Source organism: Mustela putorius, unplaced genomic scaffold, assembly GCF_011764305.1.
Source record: "Mustela putorius furo isolate JIRA1106 unplaced genomic scaffold, ASM1176430v1.1 tig00003987_pilon_pilon_pilon, whole genome shotgun sequence".
In the NCBI taxonomy this organism is placed as follows: Eukaryota; Metazoa; Chordata; class Mammalia; order Carnivora; family Mustelidae; genus Mustela; species Mustela putorius.
Genome location: NW_025422126.1, coordinates 3,732,071 through 3,753,078, shown reverse-complemented (window position 1 = coordinate 3,753,078; position 21,008 = coordinate 3,732,071). Strand labels below are relative to the sequence as shown.

At 49.4% G+C, this 21,008-nt stretch overlaps 2 long non-coding RNA genes across 2 annotated transcripts; one reads left to right on the top strand and one right to left on the bottom strand.

Annotated features, from left to right (window-relative positions):
* The first annotated feature begins 225 nt into the window (after positions 1 to 225).
* LOC123389577 lies at positions 226 to 10,831 on the top strand. Its single transcript, XR_006604202.1, has 2 exons — positions 226 to 2,210; positions 10,156 to 10,831. It is a non-coding gene; the product is annotated as an uncharacterized LOC123389577 (long non-coding RNA).
* LOC123389578 lies at positions 9,879 to 19,769 on the bottom strand. The gene is made up of 2 exons (XR_006604203.1): positions 14,934 to 19,769; positions 9,879 to 11,205 (listed from the first exon to the last, which is right to left on the bottom strand). It is a non-coding gene; the product is annotated as an uncharacterized LOC123389578 (long non-coding RNA).
* Positions 19,770 to 21,008: the final 1,239 nt, after the last annotated feature.

The following is a 21,008-nucleotide window of genomic DNA, read 5'->3' as shown; positions in this document are numbered from 1 at the left end:
GAGGCAGTAAATGCAGTGACATCTCAGAATAATGTACCCCTGCTATGCTTTGAAACCACCATGAACTGAGCTCCGTCCCCCACATTTCCCTTGCACAAGCGCCTTTGGAACACCTTCTCCTCTAGTCCTCCCGACTCCTACTCATGGGCCACCTCCTCTGGGAAAACTTTCCTGCCCCTTCACTAAGTGAAGGCCTTTCTGACTTGAGCCACATTCCAAGCCTAGCCTGTCTGTTGAAGGAGGGAGTGTAGGTGGTAACAGTTTCCAGAAGGCATGCCCAGGAGACTCCGTGACCATGGAGACCCAGAGCCCGTTGGTGACAGTGAAGAATTCCTTTTAGGACTGACTGACTCTCAGGTGCCTGGAGACACCCTCATAAGTCTGTGTGCATTGAAGAATGTGTTAACAGGGCTCTGCTTGGCGGTGAGAAACAGAGGTGGTATTTCTCTCAAGTGAGGACTTGTTTTGGGGTGAGGGGTTCCTAACCCTCTTTTGACTCACAAAATACTCCTAGGAAATTTGAAATCATTTGTCGTTTTTCAATAATATGATAAAGAAGTGATTGATTTTGACTAAAAACACTTATCTTCTATCTTTAGAATATAAGAGATTATGTTATAAAGATTGATTAAAATCTTAGATAACATGCATAGGACAACACATTCCCATTTTTCACATTTAACATGCTGTTTCATTCATCATTATGGAAGAAAAACGTGATTTGATGACAATATATGTAAAAAGTGACTAAATCATAATTTGGAGACCTAATGTGGTTTAGAATATGTAGTTGGCTCTTGAACAACATGGGTTTCAACTGCACAGATCCACTTCTCTATGGATTTTTTTCAATAAATACGGTACTGTATGATGAAAGAAGAAGAAAGGCCAGGCTTTGTGGTGACTTGGCTACTGAGACCTCGGAGTCTCCAGGCAGAATTCCTGAGACACAGATTGAAACAATCCTACAGCTCCCTTCAAGGACTTTCTTTAATGTTTTGCCACCATAGCTTTGCTCTTGTTAGTGTTACTTCCCTCTGACAGCCATAAACACCCTCCCCCCAAAGATATATGTTAGCAATTACCTTCCAAGCATATGGCCCACTAGTATACAACTGAAGGGTGTCAAGACTAATGTTTGCTAGACGGGGGTAACTAACTGTATCTTAGCAACAGCTAGCCACCCAAGCCCCTGAAGGCCTTGCTTCCAAATTCCTTACACTTTTGCTCTAACCTCCACTAACTAAAAAGTGTTTAATCAGTCACTCCCTACAAACACAAGTGCAGCTCTTTCTGCCCATAGGTCCTGTTCCTATGCTATCATAAAAGTACCTTTTTACACCAAAAACATCTCAAAAATTCTTGACCATCTGCTCATGGCCCCATATCACTGTAAATATATTTTCTTTTCCTCATGATTTTCTTAATAACATGTTCTTTTCTCTTACTCTATTATTAGAATACAGTATATAATACATACAATATACAAAATATGTGTTAATCAACTGTTTGTGTTATTGGTCAACAGTATACTATTAATTATTAAGTTTTAGGAGAGTGAAAAATCATAAGTGGCTTTTTTGCTGTGCAAGGGTCGGTGCACTTAACCCCCATGTTGTTCAGGGGTCAACTGTGGTTTATAACTTACACCTGGATTAGGGATCTCCCAGCAGCCAGAGTGACTGTTTAAAAACCTAAATCAGCTCATGGCACTCTTCTTTAAAACCCTCTAAAAGGTTTTCCAGCATATTCCATCCAGCATATTCAAAACAAATCTCAGATCCTTTGTCATGGCCTACAAGGTCCCACTCACATCTCTGACCTTATCTCTTTCTACCCTGTGAACAAAGCCTTATTCACAACACTGAATAACTGCCTCACTCATTCCACGTTGGCACCTTTGCCTGGGATATTCTCTATTACTGGTGCTCTTCCTTCAGATCTTTTAAGAGCTGACACAGCCCCTTTTTTCCCCTGTTCATCCACTCTGAAATAGGCTTTATTCCAATCAATGTCTACAACATCATCTAATTGTTCTTCCTTTCAGAGCACTTATCACTCCCAGAGAGGATCATTTTTCTGTGCTTGTTCAGTTGTTTTTGATCTATCTTTCCAGCCTGTCTGGAAGATTCAGGAGAGCCAGGACCAAGTCAGCTTTGATCCTGGCACTGTCTTCAGCCCTAGAACAGGACCTGGCACCAACTGAGAAGGTGATCCATAAATATTTATTGCTGTTGCTGTGGCATCAAAACTATACAAAACCAATTTTAATGGCCCAATGCTTAGAAGTTGTGAATTCAAAATTGTGGCTATATTGGGTGCCTGATGGCTCAGTCAGTTAAGCGTTTGACTCTTGATCTCAGTTCCAATCTTGATCTCAGGTTAGTGAGTAAAAGCCCTGTATTGGGCTTCATGCTAGACATGGAGCCCACTTAAAAAAACAGTAGGGAACATCTGGGTAGCTCAGTCGGTGAAGCATCTGGTTTCGACTCGGGTCATGATCCCTGGGTTCTGGGATTGAGTTCTGCATCAGGCTCCTTGCTCTTCAGGGAGCCTGTTTCTCCCTGTCACTCCCCTGCTTGTGTTCTCTCTCTCTCTCTTTCTGACAAATAAATAAATAAAATCTTTATAAAACAATAATTAAAAAAAAACCAAAATGGTAGCTATATCTAATAGAAAATAATAAATCACATGCACACAGCCAAAAATTTAAATAGTACAAGCGTGAGACTTTTTGCCTAACACCATCATACCGGTCAGGAGGGAACAGGCTGTTCTATGGTATTTTGTTTCTCTATTATTTAATACATCTATTTCTTAGTAGTGCTCATGATCCTTTTACAAACTGCAGGGGCACTTGGGTGGCTCAGTCAGTTAAGTGCCCAACTCATGGTTTTGGCTTGGTCATGATCTCAGGGTCATGATCTCAGGGTTCTGATCTCAGGGCAATTGTATTGAGCCTCATGGGTGCCACACTCAAAGGGGAGTCTGCTTCCCCTGTTCCTCTCCTTCTGCCCCTGCTCTCTCTCTCTCAAATAAAAATAAATCTTTAAAAAAAATTTACAAGCTTCAAGTGAACAACAAAATTTAATTTGAATGGGTTTTTTTTAAGATTTTATTTATTTATTTGTGAGAGAGAGATCACAAGTAGGCAGAGAGGCAGGCAGAAAGGAGGAATCAGGCTTCCTGCTAAGCAGAGAGCCCGATGCGGGGCTCGATCCCAGGACCCTGGGATCATGACCCGAGCCGAAGGCAGAGGCTTTAACCCACTGAGCCACCCCAGTACCCCTAATTTGAATGTTTTTATCAGTTGTGTACTTAATGTATCTTAATGTAACCAATTAAATTAACTGAAAGACAGAAAAGAAAGAAAATACACAAAATATTTCATGTTGGGAAGACTAAAAATAAAAATATAATTTACACAAATAATGAATTCATTATTTTCCAACTGAAATCCCAATTGCATACCTTTTTTACAGAACTTGACAAGTTGTCTCTGACACTCATCTCAAAAGAGAATACCTGAGAAAAAATATTTTAAGAATAGGAAAAGCTATTATAATGAAAATGGTGTGCTGTTGGTTCGGAAATAGGCAAGATTAATAACAGAATAGAGACCAAAAATAGATCCTCCCCTGTAGGGATTTAATATGTGATGAAGGTGGAATTTCAAATAAGTAGAAAGAGGGGTCTAGTCAATAATTTACTAAGGACAATTATTTATCCAGTTAGAGAAAAATGCATAGTGAGATTCCTTATTTCACACCATATGCAAAAAGAATAAATTCCAAATAGATACTACATTATGACTTATACATATACAAATGATAAATATATTAGAAACAATCAGGGTAATTTATCTATAACATTGGGATAGGGAAGACTTTCCTAAACAACACCAAAACCTAAAAATTATCACAAAAAAAGGTAGATATTTTAAACATATCAAAATGTAAAATTTCTGAATAAAAGACACATGCCCTGGGATGCCTGGGTAGCTCAGTTGGTTAAGCATATAACTTTGGCTCACGTTGTGATTGCAGGGTCCTGAGATCAAGTACCATGTTGGGCTCCTTGCTTGGGTGGAGCCTCCTTCTCCCTCTGCCTGCCACTCCCCTTGCTTGTGCTTGCTCTCCATTTCTCTCTTTCTGACAAATAAATAAATAAAATATTTTAAAAAAGAAAGACATCATACCCTATCAAAATTCTAAGAGACTTTCTTGCAGAAGAGAAAATGCCAGTCCTCAAATTTGTATAGAATCATAAGACGTCCTGAATATTCAAAGCAATCTTGACAAAGGACAGAGTTGGAGGACTTCACACTTCAAAATGTACTACAAAGCTACAATAGTTAAAACAGTGTGGAATTGGCAAAGGATAGACATATTGACCACTCGATTAGAGTTGAGATCCAGAAATAAACCCATATACCTATGGCCAATTGATTTAAAAAAAATTTTTTTTATTTATTTGAGAGAGAGAGCGCGCATGAGCCAGGGAAAGGGGCAGAAGGAGAAGCAGGCTCCAGGCTAAGCAGGGAGCCCGACATGGGGCTCAATCCCAGGACTCTGGGATCATGACCTGAGCTGAAGGCAGACTCTTAAATGACTGAGCCACCCAGACACCCCATGGCCAATTTCAATTCACCCCATGAATTTTTTTAAAGGTTTTATTTATTCATTTGAGAGAGTGAGACAAAGACAGAGAGCACAAGCAGGGGGAGAAGCAAAAGGAGAAGGAGAAGCAGATTCCCTGCTAAGCTGGGAGCCTGACATGGGGCTCAAACCTGGAGGTCATGACCTGAGCTTAACAATCTGAGCCACCCAGGTGCCCTGGCCAATTGATTTTTGACAAGGATGCCAAGTTCATTCAGTGGAGAAAGAATTGTTTCTTGTACAAAAGGTGTCGGAGCAACTGAATTTCCATATGCAAAAGAATAAAGTTGGACCCTTACCTCACACCATGTACAAAAGTTAATTCAAAGTGGATCAAAGACCTAAGCCTAGGAACTAAAACTACAAAACTCTTTGAAGAAGCATTGAGAGAAATCTTCATGACTATGATTTTATGGTTATGATATCAAAAGCACAGACAACAAAGGAAAACATAGATTGGCCTTCATCACAATTAATAACTTTTGTGCATCAAAGGAGACTATCAAGAAAATGAGAAGACATCTGAAAGAATATTTGCAAATACATATCTGATAAGGGTTTGGTATCCAGAATATATAAAGAACTAAAACTTGGGGCACCTGGTGGCTCGATTGGTTAAGTATCACACCCTCTTGGTTTTGGCTCAGGTCATGATCTCAGGGTCATGAAATCAAGCCCGTGCTCATCTGGGAATCTTCTTGAAAATTCTCTCCCTCTGCTCCTCCCCTGACTCACTCTCTCTTCCTCAAATGAATAAATCTTTTTTAAAAAAGAAGTTAATACTCAGAGTTGGTAAAGGAAATGGAATTCCTCTGGTGGGAGTGTAGATAGGTCTAACCTCTTGGGAGAGCACCTGGGCCGTATAACACACATGCACCCCCTTGGACCCAGCAGCTGCACTGCAGTGTATGTGAATGGTCCAGACACTTAGGGTTTGAACGGAGTGAGTTCATCTATAGCTAATGGGGTTCTGGGGCCCCCGACCTTTCCTACACACCACATACACACACTGTTTATTGCTTCACAGGGAAGACAGAATTTGGGATGACATGAACTGAAGCTACACTCACCAAACGTGTAGTGATTTGGGCTTTCTTTTTTTTTATTATTTAAAAACTTCACTTCTTGGGGTGCCTGGATGGCTCAGTGGGTTAAAGCCTCTGCCTTTGGCTCGGGTCATGATCCCAGGGTCCTGGGATCGAGCCCCAAATTGGGCTCTCTGCTCAGCAGGGAGCCTGCTTCCCTTCCTCTCTCTTTGCCTTCTTCTCTGCCTACTTGTGATCTCTGTCAAAAAAATAAATAAAATCTTTAAAAAAAAAAAAACTTCACTTCTTTATTTCAAAGCAAAAATAAAAGACCCTCCCAACCATTTCCAAAAAACCCCAATAATAGTAACAATAAATCCTGCTAGAAACCATAAGGAAGCACTAAGAGTTTGAGTATTACATTCTACAAGTATGCTGTTTGGATTTTTATTTGTTTTTTAAGCTGGTGACAATACACATATTCTTTTTTTAAAGATTTTATTTATTTATTTGATAGAGAGAGAGATCATAAGTAGACAGAGAGGCAGGCAGAGAAAGAGGGGGAGGCAGGCTCCCTTCTGAGCAGAGAGCACAATGCGGGGCTCTACCCCAGGACCCCAAGACCACGACCTGAGCCGAAGGCAGAGGCCCAACCCACTGAGCCACCCAGGTGCCCCCTATACATGTATTCTTAAAAACCTTAAAAGTACAGCTAAAGGATTTTGCTTAAAGTTAGGGCTGTTTTTTTGTTTTTAAGTTTTTATTTATTTGAGACAGAGAGAGAACACAAGCAGGGGGTTGCAGGCTGGCAGAGGGAGAAGGAGGCTCCCCACTGAGCCGAGACCCCGATGCAGGGCTTGATCCCAGGACCATGGGATCTCGACCTGAAACAAAGGCAAACACATAACCAACTGAGCCACTCAGTCACCCCTGAAATGAAGTATTAGAGGGCTACTTCAAAATACTGTGGTAAGGGGCACCTGGGTGGCTCAGTGGGTTAGAGCCTCTGGCTCAGGTCATGATCCCAGGGTCCTGGGATCAAGCCCCACATCCGGCTCTCTGCTCAGCAGGGAGCCTTTTTCTTTCTCTCTCTGCCTGCCTCTCTGCCTCCTTGTGATCTCTGTCAAATAAATAAATAAAATCTTTAAAAAAAAAAAAATAGGGCGCCTGGGTGGCTCAGTGGGTTAAGCCACTGAGTGGGTTAAGCTGAAGGCAGCGGCTCAGGTCATGATCTCAGGGTCCTGGGATCGAGTCCCGCATCAGGCTCTCTGCTCAGCGGGGAGCCTGCTTCCTCCTCCCTCTCTCTCTCTGCCTGCCTTTCCGTCTACTTGTGATTTCTCTCTGTCAAATAAATAAATAAAACCTTAAAAAAAAAAAATACCGTGGTAGGACCATGCAGCGATCCTTTGGAGAGTGATGCTGTCCCTTCTGTAGTCTAGCAAAAGTTGAGGGACCAGGTTCAAAAGTGATCATACTTCCAGGGTTGTAATTTGGGCATCATTCAGTGTGAGCTAGTGTGCACAGTGCTTTGAAATGGGCAGGAAAGGAGAAAGTGACCACTTTATTCTGCAAAGTCAGGTGAAAGTTATGTGAATGAGAGGAATACAAACTTCTTTGGTAGATGAAATATAGCAGAAGTGGAGTGGGAGGAAGTGGCCAGAGGGTCCTTCACAAGGAAGTGCCTCAAGATGTTAAGTATGTTTGATTTCAGATGTGGTCAAGGAAAAATCCAGGCACAGCCCTACAGAAGCTTCCACGGTACTCCCCTTCCTTCCCGGCAGCAGGCAGGCCCCATCTTGCCCCTCAGCGAGCTGGCACAAATCGAAGGCCGTCAGGCTCCAGGAAGGCAGGTGGCTGTGAAATTCCCAAGGCACCAAAGGGACTGGGTACTGGAAAGGGTGGAGACACCAACTGGAAAGGCTTCATGGGGAGGGGACCATAAGGTAGAGGAGAAGGAGGGGACAGTTGCGAAGACAGTTGGGATCTCCTCTGAAGCCTCCTCATTGAGGCCCCACCCTTCGTTGAAGGATGAGGGACAAGGGACAGAGTAATTCGGGCCCAGTTTCTGCCTGCCCCTCCCTCCATTCCTCCCAACTTTAAAAGGTTTTAGGATGTCGACCTCTGTGAAATGCAGCTCATTCAGTGTGAAGCAGTTTTGAGGTTAGTGGGTAAAGAGATACCTGACCCAGGTGAGGAGGGTCCCCACCCATCTAACAGTCAGAGATATTCAACACCTAGTTCTTACTTGAACACAGCAGCGAGGAGTGGTTTCAACAAAACAAAACAAAACAAAACAAAACAAAAACAAACAAACCACAACAACAACCAGAAGATGTCCCAGAAGCAGGAGAAAGGCCTAAGCTGGAGATTGGTGGTGGGCTGGGGCTGGGGTGGGGTCATCAGCTTTTGGGTGGAAGTGAATGAGGTCATCCAAAGAGTATGCAAGGTGAAGAGAGGGCTTGTTACAGAAACCAGAAGACCAGTCAGCCAAAGCCCAGTCAGCCAAAGACCGGCATCAGGGACAAATCCATAGTCCAATGAAGCCAAGACAATACACCAAGACAATGGGGTGTCCCACCAAACACAAAAGAGTCATCACAGGATTTGAGAGAGAGGAGCATTAGGTGAAACTTAAATGAAGCAATATTTTGATGGCTCAGAGCCATCAAAGAGAGCTATGTGCAAAGGAGCCAACATCCACTGCTAGGTGGAACCAGGGGCCTGTTATCTTAGAAACAAGCAAGTTTAAACAAGCAAGTTTAAAAAGATGTGATATTGAGAAGTCCCTTATCTGAATCTCTGTATCTGGGCTGTAAATCTTGTCCATTTAGAGAGTTAGATACTCCAGACAAAAGTTTCTCTCTTATATAATTTTAAGCAGCAAAGTTTTTGATAGTCTATGATTTTAGAAAATTAAGCTGCTCAGTGAGTAAGAAAGAGGTAGTTACTCAAAGGAGGGGGTTGTTATGATATTTTATAGCTGCTGTATGTCCTAGGGAAAATAGTATATCCTGTTAACTTTGCAGCTGGCTCATCCGTGTCTGTTATTCCAGCCTGATAAATAGCAGGGCAGATTTTTACAGTCCGAACTAATGTTTAGGTTTTCAAGAGACAAAAAAATGGAAGAGGAATCTGTAAAGACAGAAGAGTGAGTAGGCAGGAAGAAAACCAAAGTGTAAGTCTGACAAAGCATGAGGGTGATTACTGGTGTTGAATGCTACTAAGGAGGTCTAGTTTATTGTGCTACTCTCCAGTACACTAGCAACTAGGTGATTTAGATTTTTTTTTTTTAAGATTTTATTTATTTATTTGTAAGAGAGAGAGTGAGAGCGAGCACAGGCAGACAGAGTGGAAGGCAGAGTCAGAGGGAGAAGCAGGCTCCCTGCGGAGCAAGGAGCCCGATGTGGGACTCGATCCCAGGACGCTGGGATCATGACCTGAGCCGAAGGCAGCTGCTTAACCAACTGAGCCACCCAGGCGTCCCAGGTGATTTAGATTTTAATTTGAAGTGATAATTACAGGGGCGCCTGGGTGGATCAGTTAAGCGTCTGCCTTCAGCTGAGGTCATGATCCCAGGGTCCTGAGATCCAGCCCCATCAGGTGCCCTGTTCTATGGGGAACTTCCTTCTCCCTCTCTCTCTGCCTGCCTCTTCCCCTGCTTGTGTGAGCATGCACTCTCTCTCTTTCTCTCTCTCTGTCAAGTAAAATCTTTTTTTAAAAATAAAACTAAAAAAATAATAAAGTGATAATTACAGGGATGCCTGGCTGGCTCAGTCTGTGGTGCATCCAACTCTTGATCTGGCCATGAATTTGAGCTCCACCTTAGATACAGAGATTACTTAACAACAACAACAAAAAAAAAATAGGGGAGCCTGGCTGGCTCAGTTGGTAGAACATGTGACTCGATCTCTGGCTTGTGAGTTGAGCCTTACCTTCAGTGTAGAAATTACTTAAAAACAGAATGTTTTAAAGATTTATTTATTTTAAAGGGTGGGGGAGGATCAGGGGAAGAGGAAGAGACTCTCAAGCAGACTCCTGCTGAGATGGGGGGTGGGCGCCTATCTCACCACCTTGAGATCATGACCTGAACCAAAAATCGAGAGTCCGAGGCTCAACCCACTGAGCCACCCAGGCTCCCCTAAAAATAAAATCGTTCTTTTTTAAAGAAGTGATTAATTATATTAAACTTAAAATATTTTTTAAATTAAATTAAAATTTTTATTCTTCCATGGCACTTAGCCAAATGTCAAGCGTTCGGTGGCCACAAACTAGAGGCTACCATATTAGTGCAGATACAAAACATTTCCATCACCACAAAAGGTTCACTGAACAGCAGGAAGAGAAATGGGAGTCCCAGCGAGGGTGATCCCTGTGAGGGCAGTCTTCAAGGAGTGATGCGGGTGAGGTGCAAACATTAGCGAGCGGTGTTCTTTCTAAAACTCAGCCCTAACAGCACTATTTTCCTGTAACAGCTACTGCGTGACTCCTGCATGCCTCCAGCCCACAAGCCCCGGCTCAGAGCGCTGGGCTCCGCGGCTTCACTGCCTTTCCCGGCCCCGGCAAACTCACTATGGTCCCCAAACTCCCATCTCCCAACGTGCCCCGGCGGGCTTCAACGTCTCGTCTTCTTCGGCTTCTGGGAAATGTAGTTTTTAAAGCGTTCCAACTCCGGAAAGGTGCTAGGCTTGAACTAAGGCTCCCATAAGGCAGTGCGTGGATCACTGCGGTCCTGTCCGGTCAGCCATGAGCGGGTAACTGGATGGACACCCAGGGTTTAGTGGAGCGGGGCTGAGATGCTGGAGTCCCCAGGGAAGAAAGGATATCAGCTGTGCAACGTCTCTTCCTGCCGCTCCTTCAGATCGCCGCCGCTCTGCGGCTGCGACGTTGCTCAGCCAAGATGGAGCCGATGGGGTCGCCAGGGCGCCGTAGTGGCTGAGCCGCCACGAGCACCAAGGGACTGGGAGGCAGCGTCCAACGCGGAGCAGCCTGAGGGCCATTGGGAGGCCCCTGGCGGCAAGCGCACGCGCAAAGGCGGGACCTCGCAGCCTCAGTAAACACCGAAGAGCGCCTGCGCTAACGAAGCTTCTCGGGATCAACACTTGGGGGCGCCTTAGCGAAGATAACAGTAAAATAAATAGTATGGTTGAAGTCTTGGGTTCTTTCTGTTGTCCTTTTTCTTATGGTTTGTAAAACACAGACCCCTTCATTGCCTGTCTTAATTTGATCTTCATAGCAGGATGATAGGTTTTGGGGTTTGGGTTTGTTTCGTTTTTGGTGTAATGTTAGTTTTCCATCATATATCCTTATTATTTCACAGCAGGTTTTTTACAAATGGGACAACGGGTCAGAGAAAGTCACACAGCCAGAGTCCTAGCATAATACAGTGTGAAGGACCAGAGACGGTTCAGGATTCACAGGCCCTAGCCTAGGCTCTGCCTCTCATTTGCTGTAGTTTGTAAATGGAAAGAGGTTGTTGGGAGGATTCAATGAGATCCAGGCGTGAAACTAAATTCCCAAGCAGTCTATAAAGGCAAAATATTATAGTCAGTGGTTGCAGATTGAGGGGCCCATTTCCTCATTTTACAAATTGCAAAACTGAGACACCCAAAAGGGGCAGGAGCTTGCTGCATGTATCAGTAGTCTGTGAGAAAGGGCTGAAGCCCAGCCCTACCGCCACTGAGCGGATGGCCCTTCCCTGCACCCCAAAGATCAGTGTCTTTGTTGGATACAGGCTCAGAGATAGACTTTACTCTGAGAGCCTGGGGGAAGTCCCTATTCCCAATCCTTCTCCTACCCAACTTGGCCCTAATGAAGGAGGGCCCTACTCTCTTGAGATGGCTACCTGAGGCAGGAAGCTAAGGAGGATCTGGAGATTGCTGGGAAAGAACAGTGTTGCTGGAGCCGTACAGACTCTGCTTCTCAGGACCATGGTCCAGGCAAGGGAAGGAGCCCAGGTGTGACAGAAGAGGGGGTAGTGCTAAGGGAATAGACCCTGAATGGGAAGGAGTGGGAGGACGTGGGGCATTGTTTCAGAGCCTGGGAGGAAATGGGCACTCAGGTGGCCATTTGTGGCCAGTGACAGCTGGAGGTAGTATATAGAAAGGGCTGATGATGAGGAGAGGAAGAGATGCTCATTTTACTGAGGCTGTAGGAGCCATTCTCCTGGCTAGGTGAAGCAGCCAAGTGGTACCACAGGCACAGCATCCCACCCCCCAGGATCAGGCAGCTGCCCACCAGAGAAGTGAACTTTTCTCTGTCCCTTGTAGTGGTGGAACTGAGCGGTACCCAGCTGGTTCTCTCTGGAAGGCTTGTCCTTAGAGGTTCTGGGGATAGGTGGTGGGGGAATTCTGGGGGACCCTGAGTTCTGGTTGTAGATGGAGACTTCTCAGGCAAGTCATGTAAGGCAAATGTTTGTATAACTGGAAATCTAAGATTCTTCTCAGTTCCAAGTATCTAGTTCTCTGGGCCTTTAACACTTACCTGTTTTCAGCAGGGAATACAGGCTACAGAGGAAAGGACTCCATTAAGGACACACAAGGAGTTGGGGTAGAACCAATTTAGGATAGGGATCTTTCCATTACATGGCAGTGATCAAACATCTTCATCAAACATTTATCGAGTGTCTGATGTATACTCTGAGAGCAGCTACCTTGGGGTAGCAAATAGGAGCCAGGATTGCCATTGGACCTGGCTTTTAATCAGCCCTGTTTGTGACTTAATGCTGTTACCCTGGGTGAGTCATAACCTCTCTGAGCCTCAAGTCATCTGTAAAGTGGCAGTAGTAAGACCTATCTGGGGTGTGACTATGAATTAATTGAGTTAGGAGCTGCTAAACACCAAGAACAGCACAAGGCATGGGGTTCACACTCAGTAAACATTAGCCACTGTCGTTACTCATGAACATGGATTGAAGCCGGGTTCTACTAGAGCCAGGCAGGGGGAGAGATGCTGCAGCCCCAGGTCTCCTGAGCTCCCAGATACTTTCCCTCCATGCCCTGGGACCCTGTATTTCTGGAAGTCAGGAGGCGGTGGGGGGTGATGGGGACCCACATCCCCATTTCCTCTTCTAGCCCTGGAGACCTGGCCGTGAACAAGTGCCTCAAAGAGTGTTTACACCTCCATGTGCAACACGATTCCCTTCCTTACAACTTGAGGTCCAGAATGAAGGTGATGCTTGCTCAAAGCCGCGTGTTACAGCCCTGGGCAGTCAGACTCAGAACTGACTGGGGTCTTTAACCCCATCAGGGCTTGGTGTCATGCACAATCTTTCCTCCCTGCAAGGCAGAAGTCTAAAAATGCTAATAGCAGGAACTTGACCTGCCCCCTCACCCCCATCAAAGCAAGGACTGGAGGGCCGGGAGGGGCCCAGGTGGGCCTGGCATCAGGTACCCTACCCCCAGCTCACCCTGTTAGACGGTAGAGGTCTGGCCCAGTGGTAATTTCAACCCTGGTCCAAGCCTCCATAATGGAGGTCTCCTTCTAACCCCCTGTTTACAGAGGAGGAGAGAAAAACCCAGAGAGACCAAGAACTCACCAAGAGCTCCACAGTGAGGTAGGAGTGAGTCTGGACCGAAATTCTGGTCTCCTGACATTAGGTCAGGGCTCTCTGCCTGGCAATCAATTTGGAGAGGGCAGAGCATAGCTCCATCGCTCCCTCCCAGCGCCCCCTCAGCCCTGCTTGGATCATCCCTGATGCTGCCACCTGGGGGGGCCCTGGTGGGGGAGAGGCAGGGGCGAAGTGGGTGCTTGGAGAGGTAAGAAGAGGCGGAGTAGAGGACCTGGTCAGAGACCGGCCCAGAGCTGACCTGGGACAGGTGCCCTGGGGAAGCTCTTCCTGGTGTGGTGGCTGCTGCAGGATTCCAGGGCCTTACTAATGGGTCTGAGGCAGCAGAGGATAAAAATACCGTGGGAGCACACTCCTGGAGGAGGGGAGCAAAGCAGATTCAGGAATGAGTCACAGAGCCCAGCCCTAAATTTAGAAGGTGCTGAAGGAGGCAACCTCCCCCAGGGGAGAGCACCGTGGAGATGCCCGCTAAGTGGGGGCACCAGAGCCTCAGAGCACGGGGCAGGGGCTGGGGGAAGCTGCCCGTGCAGCCTTGCCTTGTAATGAGAAAACAGACATTTTGAGTTGCCGCTTAGGCATTTTACAAGTATTCACAACCCTGCTCACACCCAGAGTCTGGACATTTAGATGAGGACCTGAGCTTCGGGTTCCCACCACAAATTCCTGCTCAGCTCTTCCTGGTCACTTCAAATGACCACTCAGAGCTGAGCCTGTGAAAATCTAGTGACCTCCACCCTCATCTCCTTAGAAGGAATAGGGGCTTGTGGCCCTGCTCTCTGTCCCCTGCTGGCTGAGGAGCCGGCTGGAGGACTGCCCTTCCCCTGGCTCGTTGAGCCTGTTCTGGGATCTGAAAGTAATTCATCCCCTGACTTGACTTCCTTTGTGTGAGTGTACTGAAACTGCGCCTTCAATCAAAAGGACCTAGGGTTTTCACTTTCCCAGAGTGTGAGCTCAGATCCCGAGAGAGCTACCAGCCAACCCCATGTGGGCGATTCATGCCTCCTCGTTCGGCAGATCCTCACCTACATATTCCTTTTTTTTTTTTTTAAAGATTTTATTTATTTATTTGACAGACAGAGATCACAAGTAGGCAGAGAGGCAGGCAGAGAGAGAGAGAGAGAGAGAGAGAGGAGGAAGCGGGCACCCTGCTGAGCAGAGAGCCGTATTCGATGGGGGGGGGGGCTCAATCCCAGGACCCTGAGATCATGACCTGAGCCAAAGGCAGAGACTTTAACCCACTGAGCCACCCAGGCGCCCTGTCACCTACATATTCCTGACAGACCAACCCCGAGGTCTCTAACACGTGCCTCGTGAAAGCTGAGACTGTCCCGGGCCTGGACCACATATGGATTTGGACCCCAGAATGAACACTGAGCCGGGGCAGAGCCTTTAGCCCCATCCTCAGAGTCCCTAGTGTGCCTTCCCCACACCAGCCCTTCCTCCGGTCCTGGGAACCAGCCCTGGCACGTGGACATCTCAGTTCTGTCCTGCCCACTGGCTGGTCACGGCCACGCTCCCCATGTATCCAGCTGTTGGACGCTGGTGGCGGGGGAGGGGGGGCATCTGTGGGGACACGGAGCTAATGTCCTCCTGAGTGAAGGCCTCCAGAAGGATACCCATCCAGGCCTTTGGCATCTGTTTGGGAAAGGGGAATGAGGAAGGGGGACAGAATGTCCTAGGGCTCACCTCTGCTTGATTCTCTACCTCCTGGCTCCAGATGAATCCAGGTGGCTTCTTTTCTTCACATCAGAAGAGAAAGGTCCTACCTCCAGGTCAGGGAACAAAGATGCAGGAGAGAGGCCATCCTTGGGGACAAATGTCAGACCTCAGGGGAAGGGGGCTCAGGAGCGCTGGCCTTTATTGAACACTCAATGCTTGCCAGGCACTGGAAGAACTGAGACACAGAGAGCTTCAGTAACTTGTTCTTGTTCTCCATCACACAGTAAAAGGTTCTAAGCCAGACAGCCTGGCTTCCCGGCTCCCCAGCTCCAGCGCTTAGCCATCAGGCCCGAGGGCTGAGCAGGTGTATGTCACGGCATCTGCCCGGCCTTTGTTCCCATCCTCCTTCCACACCCTCCAGTCCCTGTGTCCTGGAGCTCTGGGAGCTGTGCTCTGGGCCTGCAGGGTCTTGCTGCCCAGGTTACCCCCAGGTTTGGGGGAGGGAGGAGCCTAGCAAGATCCCCACACCATGCAGGACCTCACAATGTACAGAGCCCCCTGCCAGCCTCAGCCTGGTGGGGGAATCTTGAATGCCACTGCTTGACAAAATAACAGGCCTAGAAAGGTGCTCAGGTAGGTAGAGTCTGAAGCAGAACCATGAGGACCCCCTCCATGGGAGGGCCCCAGACCTGGATGGCCTTGCCCTCCTGGGTCTCCCCTGCTGATGTTGTCAATCTGGCTCTGCCGCTCCAGGAATCCAGTTTGATTGCTGGGTCGATGCAGCCTTCCAAATGCCCTGGAATTTCCTGTCAGAGGCTCCTGATCCATCTGCCTGACCTTTGGCCCTCCCTAAGGCTGTGCTCAGGCCACTAACAGTGCAGGTAGAGGTGTCCTTGCATGTCTTCAGGAAGGACAAAATTGTCTGGCTCTTCTACCCAGGCAAGAAACCGAGCATGGGCACGAGTGCCCCTTTTCTGGCAGCCCACACAATTTCCTTCTTTCGGTTTCTTATTTTTTAATCTCAAAGCTGGGCCCACAGCACCCTGACTCAGGCAAGTTTCCACCCCCTGGGATGAGAGGGCCTCTAGGGAGCACTTCAGATCACCCTTTGGCTGGTGGGAGGGGCTATTGCTCTTCCTGAGGGCGAGGCTCCTCTGTCAGGCCTGCTTGGGGAACTGGGACCTGCCCAAGGACACAGCCTGGCCCACAAAGCTTCCCCCACATCCCTCCTGCCCCACACCCAGGGGACCACCACAGGGACACCAAGGGTGGGTTCTGTTTCTTGCTGGGCCTTATTTTCCTCATCTGTGCAATGGGGCTAATGGTCCCTGCCTGACCTTCCACCTCAAGTTGCTGTAAAAGTCAGACAACATGAGTATGAATGTTCTTACTCTGGCCCAGCACCTCCTCACAGAGTGGCTGTGTGTGTGTGTGTGTGTGTGTGTGTGTGTACGCACACAGGTGTGCACACGTAACAGCTGCGACTCCTGGGTGCTGTCTGGGGATTGAGGTCTGGAGAGGACTGACTTGCCAGCGGGCAGAGCTCCGAGGATTTGTGCTGTGGGTGACAGGTTGCCAGATGTAGCCAGTATTGGGAGCTTACTTATACGAAAAAGGATTCTTTGCCAACCTGGAAATCAAATTTTACTCGGTGTCCTGTGTTTTATCTGGCAACACTCCGTGGGTGCACTGGGTGACCTGGTGTGCCCAGGCCCATATAGCTGGGTGGGGCTGGCCATGCAGGAGACTGAGGGGGCATGTGGCTGTGTGGGACTGTGACAGGACACCAGTGTAAAGGTCTGTGGCTATGACAGCATCACCAAGAGAGGACAGGATGTGGGTAACTGTGGGCTCTCTGGGACTCCCTCAGGCTCTAGCTGCCCCCTCAGGGCAGGGTTTGGGCTGTTTGCTCAGCAAGGCCCAGCAAGGGTAGGGACCCACCCTGGGCAAACACTTAGATCCGGCTCCACATGGGACTGGGCTGCAGAGCTATGGCCACCTGCCATCAGACTGTAAAGGGCACATGCCTCTCAAGGCCAAGCCAGCCCTGGGGGCCTCAGAGTGCTCTGTCCTGGGCCCTTCCAGAGGGGCCTCTGGAACTACTTCTCAACTCTGTTGCTTCCTGGTGACATCACACAGGTCACTGCCTGATCTTCTAGAACAGTGCCCCCAGGACATTGCCTCGTTGCTATGGGCAACCTGGGAATTCCTCCACCCAAACTGGCAGGCTGGGTTACCACTGAGGAGGGGGTGGGGGGGAGAAGGGGCCAGGGGGGGCCCTTCTCCTAATCTCCCAGAGGGGAGATCGGGGCAGCCATCCGTCTGTCTGACTAGATGGTGAGTAGGAGGGAACACCCAGGAGCAAGTCAAGACTTGGTGGTCCTCATTGTCCAGGACACTGGGGAGGGTGGGGGCTCTGGGCAGAGGCTGAATCTTAAGACAGAGAAAGGCTGGTGACTGTACCCAAATCCCCAGCTACAAGGGAGTGAAAGCGGTGGCATCTAATGGGGAGCAGGGGTGGAGCCTTGGGTTAGGAGCTGGGAGACCTAGGTTCTTACCTCTATTTTGTCCGTGCTAGCTGGGCCTTTGTTTCCCCATCTGTACAGTGCAGGTAGCATTAGCCTGAGGATCTCCGGTTCTGCTCTCTCTGTGAGGGGTATGTGGAAGGCCCAGCACTTGCCCAGTGCCCTAGGTAATGATTCCTCACATACCCATGATGAGGTTTGCTAAGCACCTTCTCCTTCTCATATAAGCTCCTGCCTTCCACACCCACTCTGATTCCGACTCTGTGATGCCCCATTCTGGGACTCAGGAGCCAGACCTGGGCCGTGCTTTGGGGGCCCAAAGAAATACCTGGACCTACCTCCGGTGGAAGGGCCCTATGATTGGAGTAGGGGGCTGCAAGGGGCCGAGCAGGGGGCATGCCTTGCCAACCTTTTCACTGTTTAATCTTTCATGAGAATTTTAACAACCATTGTAATGAGATGTTACCTTAACACTTTTGGTTGGAAACATATCATTTTTGGACGGTATATTCTCTCTACCTCCCCTCCCAGTTATATTTCTGACTATTTGGGGGTGAAACTGCCACACGTACAACTCTTTTCATTTCAATAATTCTCAGAGAGTAAGTATTTTTATTTTAGAAGAAGAAACAGGCTTAGAGGGGAATTGTCACCTGCCCTCGGTCACACAGTTAGGAAACAGTGTAGCTTGGATTTGAACTCAGGTCCACAGGCCCTTTGCACTGCCAGGCTATGGGAAGCAGGGGTGGCCAAGTTCTAGAACTCCTCTCCAGACTCCTCTCCAAGGTCCTTGTCCCAACCTGCCTGGGCTCACTCTTCTGTCCTTGAGCAGACAGTCTTGCTCAGGGGTGTTTGTCAGTCATGTTTCAGAGGCTGTGATAACCCCCTGAGCTATAGATACCTAAATTTGGGGGGCCTGGGGGGCTTGCAAGGACAAATGAATGATGAGTAGAATGGGGAGTGATTGTGTCCATCCACTGGCTAGCTAGCTTGGCCTGAATCCAGAACCCAGGGTTGAGCCCAAGGCATGGCCATCGAAGCAGGGGTACCAGGCCACTTATTTCTTCTGACTCAAGACCAGGAAGATTCATTCTTGGTTAATCAATGGTTTCTGCCATCTGTACCTCCCTGAGTTTATGGTCTCTCTTAGACTGGCAGCTCTCCATCAGTCTGCCCCTTACTGCTGTCACCCCACCATACCTCTTTTACCCCAGACTGGGTGATGGGCATGAAAGGTTTATTGCTCTGGTACTTGCTGTCTGCTGAGATGTTGCTGGGGCCCTAAGAATGCAGGACCCACCAAGCCACTGTTCCCATCTCTTTTCCTTAGATCCCAGAAGCGACAGCTCACAAAGTAGGCTCTGTGGATTCCTTCTTTGAGTCTCCCAGCCGCTTGACTGTGATGTCAGATAAAACCACTGAGGCCAGGGGAGGGACAGTGACCTGTCTAGAGTTGGGGTAGATAGAGAGGAGGTACACAGCATAGGCTTGGTTTCCTGAGCTTCGAGCCATCCCCCTGCTGCCCACGCCCACATATTTAAAGAATTTGGGTTAGAAAGGGTGGGCTGATTATCTGACTATTACCCCCACATACTGGAGATTGAAGGTGATCACACCTCATGGGGACCTGCAACTCCTTTTACAGGATTTACTTTGCAGAATACCCCTTGAGGTCACCTGCCATCACAGCTCCCTGCTCACTCTCCTGCGCTTGTAAAATCAGGCCTGATTCACAAAGGGCTTAGAGCCCTAAACTCTGTAGGAAGAAACACCTCTATCTGTGAACCCACTGTGACAACTCATCTTTCTCTAGCACCTTTAGGAAAAGCTATTCCATCCCAGCACTCTAGGATGGTGAGGATAAGAGGTTATACATTCTGATTCCTTCATTCTACGGACAGGAAACTAGGGCCCAGAGAGGATGGAGGCACCAGAGCAGGGAAAGGAACTCTGGGGTGGGAGGAGGCTGAGATCTGGGTACTGAATAGGATGACTATGTACTTGCTCTGTGACCCTGGGCAAGTAAGCTGCCCATCCAGGTGAACTCCCATGGGCCCTCCCTGCCCGTTGGTGGTGAAGGGCCAGTCACTTGTGTGAGTGAATGCTCAGCCTTGGGCCATCTGCCATGCTCATTCTGGCCTGGCTTGGGAGAAGTTGAACTATTGGCCTCAGTTCACAGAGTGGCTGGAGGCAGGGCTGGCACTAGGACCCAGGGGGGCAGATGGCAGCCTCCCTGGCTGGAAGGGAGGGCTGGAGGAGTACTGGTGGAGGTAACCCCCCTCCGCCTTGGCTTTGGAGCTCTGGCCAGCTCTGCCTGGGGAGGAATAGGGGATGCTCTTGAGAGGTGTGCGGGCAGGTGACTGGGTGCTTAGGACGGGTGGTGGTGGACGATGGCCAGAGTCCTGGGCTGGAGGGGCCCTGGTTAAAGCTCTCACTTTGGAGTAAGACTCAGAGATGTTACCCAAGTCTGGTCAGTCTGGGAACCTGGAGGCTAGTAGGTTCGATCAACTTCCTTCTGGGTTTGCGAACCTCACTGGGAACTGAGTTAGAAGTGTGTAGGCTTGGTGTGCCTCGTCGTTGGTGGGGGATGTAAGCTTCGGCATCTCGAGTTGCTTTTGACTGTGGCGGGGGTGTGCGCCCATGTTTGGGTCTCTGGAGTGTCGTGTGTGGGTGTCTCTGGGATGTCTGGGGACAGCGTGCCTGTGTGTAAGTAGGTTGTTGCAGGGGTGTATAACTGTGCGTATGGGAGGGGGGTGGAGAATGGGCTCCCAATTAACTTCCAGAATCGCTCTTCAAGCACCTCAGGACCCCTCCTCCCAGAGTCCATCCTGACTTGGCCCCTTCCTGCCCCGTGCCCAAATCCGGGTTGAGGACTAGTTCCCTCCAGGCCTTGTCCCTTCCCGGGGCGGGCGGGGGCGGGCGCTAGGACCCTGCGGGGCGGGGCGGGGCGGGGCTCCGAGCTCCGTCAGCTGTACCTCCGCAGCCTGGAAAATACCAAGCCCCGGGGAGCGGAGCCCGGGAGCCCCCGAGCCGAGCCCGGAGGGAGGGAGGAAAGGAGGGGGCGCGCGGGGCTGGGGGGGGCACGGGGCGGGGCGGGGCCGGGCGGCGGGACCCACTGCTCCTCCCCCCGGAGCCCCCGCGCGGCCCCGGTCGCCCGGGCAGCGGCGGCGGCGGCGGAGGCGCTCGCACCCCCAGCCCCGGCGGGCCCCGGCGGAGCAGCGGGCACAGGTGAGCGTTCCGCTGGGCGGGCGCCCTACCCCGCCCCCACCACCCGCCCCGGGCGCAGCCCGCGCTGGCGCCGCTGCCGAGTTAGTTGAGCGGGTCCGGCCGGCGCTGCGCGGAGCGCCCGCCGGACCGTCCGTCACCTCGGGTCCTGGCCTCCCCTGGGTTCCCGAAGAGGTCTCGCGGAACCCCCAGCACCCGATACGCAGCCCCCACTCCGACCCCAGGGAGGTCTGGGGTTTCTCCTGGGGGTGGCCCCGTGACTGCCCGGTGCTGGTCCGCGCTCACTAGGGGGCCAGTTCCTGCTGGTCTGGAACTCTCCATCCGCCCAGGACCCCGGACAGCCCCACCCGCG